This window comes from Myotis brandtii, unplaced genomic scaffold (assembly GCF_000412655.1).
Source record: "Myotis brandtii unplaced genomic scaffold, ASM41265v1 scaffold38, whole genome shotgun sequence".
Lineage (NCBI taxonomy): Eukaryota > Metazoa > Chordata > Mammalia > Chiroptera > Vespertilionidae > Myotis > Myotis brandtii.
Window position 1 is genome coordinate 384,468 of NW_005364596.1, and position 11,293 is coordinate 395,760.

Below are 11,293 nucleotides of genomic sequence, written 5' to 3' on the forward strand. Positions count from 1 at the left end.
TTTTAAAGCTTTGTATGAAACATCTGTTTTCCATTTTTAAAATGTCGACTTGTCCATCTTGAATGGGCATTGGGTAAAGTAGACAAATCCTGCTTTGTCTAAAGAGCCCATCTTGATTGTTATGCCAAAACCATATTTTCTCCATTAATCAGCTCCCTTAACAACTCGTCAGCAAATGCAGTGGGCAGTGGGTAATTCTCTGGTGCTACTTCTCTGTTAACCACTCGAAAGAACACTGTGTAGTGGGCAATAAAATGTGCTTTCTCTCCGAAGCTGTATTTTCCTTCTACATCTTGTTTTGCTAAAAGTTAAATATTGCAGTCACAAAAGAGGTCCAGGGAGACTTAAAAATAATGGGCATTGATCCTCTCATGCCCCTTTCCCTGCAGAATCACTGCTCTTTTCTCAACTCAGCTGACAGCCTTCTACATTTCCTATCCAAGGGTCAAGCACAGGAGCGGCAACCCCAAGGAATCTTGTAGCAGAAGAGATTTCCATAGAATTATATTTGGGATACTAGACCCACCACTCAACTCTAAGCCTCTGCTTACCTTCACCCCACCCTTAGGTTATGGAGCCTCGGACAATGGGGATGAATTAAAGTAGAATTTCAGTGTTGCCCAGACACTCCACCCAGTGGTAAAACTTTTTCTTCACCAAGCACAAGTCTGTGGCTCTACCTTGCTGAGATGTAGGTGAAAAGAGTGTGGGAAGGCACATTTCCAGCAGGAACTGGAGTAAAATGCCCATGGAAACCAGGGGTGGTGGCCCCAGCCTCTCTTCCGCAGTTCCACATTCCTTTATGGGTTCTGCTTACATCATATGACAATGTGGGCCTTGGTCATTTCCTAATGTTCCCAGCTCCCTAAAACGGATGATTTATCAATGACCAGCCCTCTCTGCCAACAACTCACATGTACAATCTGGTCTTTAGTGAACAAGAGTGGCCTCAATGATTTTTGTAGCATGCCCCCCCCCTCCCACCCCAACCGCACCAGCCCTGCCTTTCTGGTTGGCCTTCAGCATGATCTCGTTAAGGCTAAGTGACCCAGGCCTGACTTCAGCAGCTCCAGCACTTGGTATGCTGCTACCGCTTCCTCTCCCAAGACATCTGCTTCAGCACTGCTTCAGATAATGCTCCATTATGCCCTGGAATTATTTCTGCCCACCCTGTGCACCACTGTGTGTTGTTCACTTTGAAGTTAATGTGAGTTTTATGCGATGATATGAAATATACATCAGAATGTACTGAAAAATTATGGTCCACTGAATAAAAGAAAATTAGAAAATTTCCCTTTTCATTTGTTAAATTTGAAAGAGCAGAACTCTAGCCTCCCTTTAATGCAGGCAGTTTGCCTGGAGATTAAAGAGGGAAAAAAGAGAATATTTTTGTTTACTAATGCAGATTAGAGCTTTAAGGAGGATAAAGGAATGTTCATGCCATTGAGTAAGTGATGGACTTATTCGGTGTTTATGGCTCTTCAAAATCCCTGATAAAATTCTGGAAATACCCACATAGCAAATACTTAAGTTATTAGAAAAAAATCTGTTTCACATTCCATGATTTGATGACTTTGAGTGTGTATCTATTATGGCTCTATCAGTTTTTAAACCACCAGGTTATATAGAGGGTGTGTGCATAGTTCTTAGGTTTATAAATATTTGACAATGTGTAAATATTTAGACTTAATAATAATTAATATCTAGAGTGTACTAACTATATATAATGTAGTGGGATAAACACATGGCATAGGTGTTATCATTAAATTCATACAAAACCATGCTATGAGTAAATGATGTTATGTTTTTTACATGTTGCAGATGAGGAAACTGAGGAATAAGTAACTAACTTGCTCAAAGGTCACAGAATCAGCAGTGGAACAGGACCCTGGCAGGCTGCAGCCAGAACACATGTTGTTCACCATACACAGTGGAAATCAAGTTTTTAGAAGTCTGGGAAAGCCAAAAGCTCATTCTTGGATCGGGCAGTATTTCAGAATAGCAGTTTGAAGGGGGCTGTTTATCCAGGCATTCTCCACTTGTTTCCACTCTGCACCCAACTCTGTCAGCTCCCCTAGTCCTTTGAGACATTGAACCATTTAATTTACCTTCACAAAGCAGATTGTTCATGAGACAGAAGGAAAAATGAGAAAAATCTATCTTAGCTCATGCTTCCCTGCTAGGCCAACTTTCAACAGATTTACAAAGTACAGCTATTGAAGTTTGTGTGAAAAAACTTCTACATGCCAGAGGATATTTGCCACTAAGGAGCTACCAATCTATGAGTTCTGACATACCTTTGTCTACAAAATTGGGAATAATTACTAATTAGCTGTATTTGATCATTTGTCCTTTATTCTGTTCATTCAAACACTTAGAGTGCCAACTTCAAGACTAATATGTTGATCAGAGTTCTTCCTAAATTTTCAAAACTCACAAATAAGAATCAAGTATTACTATTTAGCACACACACACACACACCTGCCGCAAAATTATTTTTAAATGTTTGATGGAATTTTTTTAAATATTTAAAATTTTAGTCAAATATCTTGTGGATTCCTAACTAAACTAATATTTTAGTAATGACATGTGCAATAATAGCTCAATAGGAAATCTCTTCTAACTATTTTTTCTATTCACTACAGGGTACAAGCCTAGCTGACTTGATATTTTCTGTTCTTGGAGGAAAAAAATGTATAAAAGAAATCTTCCAAGTCATTTTCTTTTTAAACTGGTTCCACTCTACCTATGATAATATATTTAGTGCAATAATTCTTCATTAGAAGATGACATCTACTTGAAAGGGTCTCTTGTTAGCTAAGTGTTTCTTTTATTGAATTATTGGCCCTAATTTCTCAGTGGTGAGAAAATAGAGAAAGGAAGGGGGCAAATGAAGGTAGAATTCAATTTGAGACTGAGCAAGAAGACAATAAAGACATCAGGAAAATGTCAAGAGAGCTTTCAGATTTCAAATTCTAAACCAGTACCCCCATAAAGTATTAAACCTCAGTCATAAACCACTCATGATATTTTCCATCATCTGTAACTTTGAGAAAGTGCAAACAAAGATGGCAAAGATGATACATGTCAAAGGTGACTTTGAATCATCTACTACATGCAATAGATGTTCAGAATGGATATGAACTGAGACCTTAACAAATCCCCAAACTCGTGACTATCGCCAGGTTCTAGTTTCCCCATCAAATGCTTTAAAGGATACATTTTATTGAAAATGTTGAGTTACCTCTTTGATTCAGTTTAGACTTTTCATACTGAAACCATAAGAAAACCTGGTATCAAAGAAGCTAGAAAATAAAGAAAATTAATTTGCTCACGAGGCTATAAAGTCCAGAGCTGCCTTCAGCAGCTTGACTGAAGTGATCAGGACCTAAGTATTATTTCTGCCTTGCCCTCCACTCCATTCCTACACCCCACCCTACTTCTCTACCACACCCCGTCAGTGCTGGAGTAGACAGAGAGATGAGGACATTCGTGGAGGTCTCTAAGAGGACCTCAGCTCTATTTTGTCTCAGAGTTGAAATCTCAGGGGAAGGGGTGAGAAGTTGCTCCAGGAAAATAAGCCAGGGAGTTTGGAGGTTTTCAGATGTAATAAAAGCCGCTAAGAGGCTGGGTGAGCAGAAAGAGTTCAGATTGTAACCTGAGGAGACAGTGAATTACCAGAGCCCAGGGAGGAAGACGCCAGCACCCAGAGACCCAGCTTGATGAGGACTATGAGACAATGCAGAACCCAGAAGGAGCCCATTCCCCCTGCAGGGACACCATGGAAGCTTCTTGTCAACCAGAAGAAGCCAAGAGAGCAGCAGGAGTGGGGAGCACAGCAAGGTGGGAATCTAAAAGCTGGAGCATTTAGTAAAAAGGGACCTAGTCAACCTGCACGTCTCTGTGTAAACTGTCAATAACAGAATTGCTTCTAGTGGACAAGATTACGATTTTTTCCTTGTTTCAAAACTTTCATTTCAGTCAATTAACAAGTATGGATTTTGATCCTGTTGAAAGCAGCCTTGGCTAAATACATGTCCTCAAAAGAAGTTATCTGCTCCTCCAGATCACTGTTCCAAATGTATCGTCTTAACCCCACCCTGCTTCTGAACATTCTTGTTAGTATATCCAATCAGAACTAGTTTCACTGCTTGAATGCTCTGACTTGCTCCTCTAGTTCAGACTTACCCATGCAGAATTCCAGATCCGGAAGATTTAGCTGCCAGTCCAGATTTCTTGGCCTCCTTTGACTTCATAGTGTGTCAGGCATTCTTCTGTCTCTGCCTCATCACATTTCTTCATCACCAGATTCAAAGAGAGCAATGCCACTGTCATCGTTACTATGTACACAGCTCCATTTCCATTGGTATCTTCTACACCATCAGCCAGACTATACATGCCTAAAGCCTTCCTCATTCTAAGAACGCTGGCTTCCACCTTTTCTCAAGACACATTGTGATTACATTCACACAGGGCATAATACAAGTCAGTAAGCGGTGAGCAGAGGAATGCTTCAAGTATGCCATATCAGCTTGTGGCATTGTTCTCAACATCTATTGTTTCCTCTTGTGATGTTTTGTTCCATGTATCTATCATCCTCCAGATAATGATTGAGGCCCTGGATGTCCATGAAAGAACTTTGGATTTCTGAAGCCTGTGGTGGGGGGAAAAAAAAGGAATTAAGCTGGTTTGGGGCTCCTTTTGTTTGGAGGATTAATTGGTCTTTTTATTGATTTTATTCAGTGTGCTTTGCCCCTTGTCCCCCGCCCCCTGTTGCTTTAGTAGAATTGAGGATTCAAAAGCAGATTCCATTTAGTTTTAAAAAATTAAAACTGCTATGTTTCTGCACATCTGTGTTATGACTCTGCTGTCAAACTCACTGCAGTTGGAATCAGTGCTCTGCCACTTGTTAGCTGTTTAACTTTGGGTTCTTGTAGCTCAGTTTCCTCATCTTCAAATAGATGTAAAAATATTGCTTTTCTCACAAATGTGTTGCATTAAATGAGATAAATCAATGTAAATGCTTTAGCTCAGTGCTATGCACATAGGAAGCACTTAACAAAAGTTCTCTATGTTTATTAATTTCCAAGAATAGCTGAGTTAAATGAGAATTAATTACCATGTGATGACCTGAGTAGGGATTTTGAGGGTACATGGAAAGGATAAATAACCCAGAATTGCTGGGCTCATGAAAGAAAATGTTTTTGAACTGAAGGTAGATAAGATGAAAGGGTGAATCAGACAGGAGAAGGATAAAGATCACTCCAAGAGAGAAGCAACAAAACAAGAAAAGAAATCGTAAAGATGTGGAGGTGGTGGCATTGTAACAATTGATTGTTCCTACTGGTTTGAGTGCCAGTGCATATGGTAAATGGAAGATTAATCTGGAAAATGTGCAAGAAAGAGTAAAGGGATATCAGTTATGAGGGCAGACCAGGAAAAAAATAAGAACCTGAACTAAGATAGCAACTAACAAAATAGTTGGAGGAGAAAGGTGAGGTTATCTGGGTGGGATCACACATCTGAAATATATTTAAGAAGTACTACTGATAGGTTTTAGTAACTGATTAGATGTGCAAGGACGGAGTACAGGGGCAATAAAGGAGAAAGAGAGGGAAGGATTAAGAAATGTTCTTGGTTTCTAGCCTGGTGGGATAACTAACGAGATTACTAGATTACCCACCTAGGCTCCAAAATGAGGAACACAGGTGAAGGAACAAATTTAAGAGTTACCCCAGTTGGTGGCAATTATATTTTCAGATACTACTTAACATTCTCCATAACCTTCTTAACTCCAGTAGCATCATAAGACTCAACGTCCAGTTTACTGAATGTACCATATTCTCTTCCTTTTGCTGTAGCCCTAGTCTCTTTGTATATTGCATTCCTTCTTCCTGGAACATTCCTCACCTTCCAGGAAACTGCCTCTCTCTTGACCTTTCCTCTTAGTTTCAATCCAGATCCTTCTCTGAGGTTTCTACCTTAACCCACAAAGTGGGGAAGGTGTCTCTTCTGCGTGTTCCTATACGTGCTTATTCCCCTACACAAGTGACAACAATGAATTGTAATGATCTCTTACGCTATTTTTCTTATGAAACTGAGAGTTCCTCAAAGATTTTATTTTATCAATTATACATCCAGCATACAGAAGGAGCCAACTAGTATTTGTTAAATAGAGAAATAATTATGCAATCATGTGGAACATGGTTATAATATAGACCAGTGATTTTCAACATTTTTCATCTCATGGCACACATAAACTAATTACTAAAATTCTGCAGTACATCAAAAAATGTAATTTTTGCCTCGCTGACAGAAATATAGGTATAATTTTGATTCATTCACACTAGAAGACTATTGTTGTGCTGGCTGTTGTCTTTTTTTATTTGACAACTTAAGGGAAAAGAGGTCAGTGCCCCTGACTAAATAGTCAGGTATTTCATGTTTTAAAAATTCTTGCAACACACTGGTTGAAAATCGCTGATGTAGACTATGAAACTAAACTATATATACAAAAGTTATAACAAGTATATAAACATGTATTCATATATTTTTTAAGAAATATTAAACACATGCAAAAATGCTGTGACTATACGAGTCCTAAAGTTTGTATAAGAGCAGTGCTTTCTGGGTCACTTCCGGTTTAATTTGTTTTTTATTTTATTTATTTATTTACATTTAAAATTTATTGAGGTAATACTGGCTAATAATATTATATAATTTCAATGATTTTGTTTTAAGTTTTATAAGAAAACATATAATGAGTTTAAAAATGAATTGTCATATTTTCCAGCTAACGTATTTACTTACGTATTTGTAAAACACTCTATCGGAATATTTCCCTGGGCATGAGTTATTCATACTCTAACATAACTTTGAATATGGAAAACATAAGAAAGTGGGATGAATTCTAAAATTTGCTTTTACGAATAGATCTTCTTCTATCAAATCTTGTTTTTACTGATTCATCTTTACTGGTTCTCTCCTTCTGCCCATTTTCAAATACACATTTTCAATCTAAGATGCCTATTGCTATAAATTGGACACTTGTTAAAGTTGTTTGTGATGTGAAGATATTTAGATTTGACCTATGAAACAAGCCATCAACTTTTTCGTTGAAAATCGCTGATGTAGACTATGAAACTAAACTATATATACAAAAGTTATAACAAGTATATAAACATGTATTCATATATTTTTTAAGAAATATTAAACACATGCAAAAATGCTGTGACTATACGAGTCCTAAAGTTTGTATAAGAGCAGTGCTTTCTGGGTCACTTCCGGTTTAATTTGTTTTTTATTTTATTTATTTATTTACATTTTATTGAGGTAATACTGGTTAATAATATTATATAATTTCAATGATTTTGTTTTAAGTTTTATAAGAAAACATATGAGTTTAAAAATGAATTGTCATATTTTCCAGCTAACACTAACATACTTACGTATTTGTAAAACACTTTATTGGAATATTTCCATAGGCACGAGTTATTCACACTCTAACATAACTTTGAATATGGAAAACATAAGAAAGTGGGATGAATTCTAAAATTTGCTTTTACGAATAGATCTTCTTCTATCAAATCTTGTTTTTACTGATTCATCTTTACTGGTTCTCTCCTTCTGCCCATTTTCAAATACACATTTTCAATCTAAGATGCCTATTGCTATAAATTGGACACTTGTTAAAGTTGTTTGTGATGTGAAGATATTTAGATTTGACCTATGAAACAAGCCATCAACTTTTTCAACTTTCGACCTGTAACACAAACCATTAACCTTTGAGTTTTAAGGTTTGTTAAACACATCTCTACCCAATCTCCTAGTCTCTATCTCTGACCCTACCAATTCCTACATCCTGTGCTTCATACTCAGAAATGAGGTTGGCTCAGATTTTCTGAAGGTATTTTCCACAATCCTTGCCAATGTTTTATGCTATCATTTTTTTGTTTAATTTTTGTTAATATAATTGGTGAAATAATAGTAGCTTGTTTTATTTATTTCTCTAATTTTTAGATGACAGTAAAAAGTTTAAACAGTTTGGAATTGTATGTAAAGAGAGAGGAAAAATTTAAATTCACTTTGCCCAATGTGCTCTTCAACAAATATAATTACTGTTAATACTAGGGTTCATAATCTTTCAGATTTCATATTTTTATATTATAGTCAACTAGCATATATTCCTATATACATAAACATGTACCTTTAGTTATGAAAATATATACACATATTAATATGTGCATATATATGTAAAACTATAGTTGTATATGCATTTCTGTTCATTTTTCTACCTAATTTTTATTTTTCAATATTCTTCCTTCTTCTGATATACGTTTCCTTTGCTCTAATGATTTAAAGTTGAAAGCTTAACATTTTCCCCTAACAATTAAATTATTCTGTCTCTTGCCCCACAAAGTTCATTGAAGTTAAAAAAAAGTAAATACTTATGTTCTTTTCTTTTTATAGTTTCAGTTTATTTAGGTTAGAGCTTGCTTTAATTTTTTAAAATTTTTAATTGGTTTTTAGATAAAGAGGAAGGGAAAGGGAGAGATAGAAACATTGATTGGGGATCAAGGCCACAACCTGAGCATGTGCCCTGACTGGTAATCGAACCGGCAACCTCTTGGTGCAGGGGTCAACACTCAACCATTGAGCCACACCGGCCAGGCTGTGAGGCAGCCGAGGCCACAAGGTGACCAAGTATACGGTGATGGAAGATTTGACTTTGGGTGGTGGTACACAATGTAATATAGAAATGGTGTATCATAGAATTATACACTTGAAACCTATATAATCTTTTTACCCAATGTCACCCTAACAAATTTAATTTAAAAATGGATAAATAGCCTGGCAACAGTTGCTCAGTGGATGGCCATTGACCTATAAACCAGGAGGTCACAGTTCGATTCTAGGTCAGGTCACATGCCGGGATTGTGAGCTCGACCCCCATGGGACAACATGCAAAAGGTAGCCCATCAATGATTCTCTCTTATCATTGATTTTTCCATCTCTCTTTCCTCCCTTTCTCTCTGAAATCAATAAAAAATATATATTTTAAATGAATTAATAAATAAATAATAAAAATATTTTAAAAAATGATTTCTGCTAGGGATAGCAATTCACTCTGCAAGGGAGCCCATGTAAAGGTTTTCTATTCCTCCGCCTGCTCCTTCAAAAAGGAACCCCACTACTGTATCAGCTGGTTGCAAGTGTCTACTGCAGGTGGAGACTTCACCAGTGGGCCAACTTCATGTCTCTTGCCTCTGCTTGTTCTCTAATCTGACCTCATCACGTGAAGCAGAAGATAACTTGCCCTTTGCCAACATGTCATCCATGAATGTCTCTAAATGCTGCTCTCTATAGTACCTGGGATTCCCAGAAAATTCTCAATGCCCTTTTCAATATCTCTGTGCCTATCCTACATCTAATTAAAGTTTTGCAGGATTTTCATTATGTAGAACTTTCATTCATAAGCATTTTTTTTTTTTGAGAACTGAGGATATAAGTAATGACAGGAACAGATAAATCTTGAACTCTGAGAATCATGTATTCTAATAGGGAGGAGTCAGGTAATAAACAAATGAACATGTAAATGTATTTTATGACAGATAAAGAGAAATATTAGATAGATAAACAGAACACAGTCAAGGGCAGAGGAAGAAGGAGGTGAAACTGTTTCTAAATTTCATGCTGGTTTAGATCTCCCATCCCAGCAAAAGTATTTTATGTCTACTTAACTTCTACTTTCTTTGGGAATCTACTTGTAAATGGGAAGGAGTGGTGGCAGGGCAGCAGGAGTACAATCCCCCTTCTGCGTTCCCTAGAGGTCAATGTCATTGCAATGACCAGAGTTGTCCCAGTTTTAAACCTTGGGTCTTCTTCAATTCCTGTTTCCCTCTGTGTCCTCAATTCGGTTTCTAAATCCTATCCATTTAACTCATAAGAAATTTTTCATCAGTTCCTTCATTTCTAATTCTCTGACCATTGTCTCATCCACCTCAATTATTCAAAAGCAACTGATTAGATTTTCTTATGATTGTCCTTTTTCTTCCAAATCCATTCTAAGTACTGAAGATGGCATTATCAGCCTAAAACACATGTATAATACATAATAACATCACACTCTGGCTTCAGTGACCCCCAACAAATTATTTTTAAATCAGGAAGTAGGTTAGGTATTTTTCTGTATTTAAAGTATATTTAATTGGACATGTATTATTTCAGTCTCTTTATATCTTTGAAAACATAAAATGACTTATGAAGTCAGTAAGATGGTCTAACTATAGAGCTAACACAAAACTATAATTTTCAGCATTTAAAAATCTTTACAATCTAAAAAAAATATTAAATTGTTATTCTTAAGACTTGGCTTTGTTCTCCTTCCACGATGAGGACTATAATCATGTGAAGATTGAAGTTTATAACTTGTATTGGCTTTGAGTTAAAGGAGCGATATAAAGTTCAAAACCACTTTCTTATAAGAAGAATAATTGCATTTGTCTTATATTTGAATAATGTCAAATGGCTTAACCCAGCTCAGCCATGTTAAAGTGGAGCAAAGAAACTATATATTATGAACTTTTGCTCAGAAGGAAAGTGTTTGAGGAAATTATGACCAACTGAAATATGACACAGAAACTATAATCAGCATGTCTTCTAGTTATGGTATTACCTACATAGCTATAAATAAATAAGGGCATCCTAATCATTTCAACTACCATAGGAATGTAAATAGCTTTTCAGTGAAGAGCAGCAACTTTTGAATAAAGTACAAATGCCTATACATCATTCAGACAGAAAAAAAGAATAACCTTTAGCCAGTGACATTCCACAAGCAGGTAGGTAGGTGAAATGATCTTGATCAGAGAGGAACACAGGTCAAACAAAGTACACTCGCACACTAAATTTCCTTGTCTTTTAGAAAAAAAATTTGTGGAGACGAGGCAATCGGACTACCATGATAATTACCCAAGATACTGCCTTTACTCTTCATTTTAACATATCATGTAATATTTAAGGCCTACCTAGAATTAGAACCTCATTCACTTACAAAATAGCCCAGGGCAGAAAATAAGGAATGGAAGCAGTGGAGCAGGCTGTTCGATGTGTGAGAGATTCTGGAAGGTTATATGTGGGGTGCTGGTGTCACATGCTCCAAACTCCCCAAAACATATGTTGCTCCCAATACTATACCTTTTCTCTCCAACATTCTCAAAGTAAACCCATATTGCCCATGTTTCTGAAACATACATCATAGAAATGGCAAAAAGAGAGCATGGGGGGGAAAGGG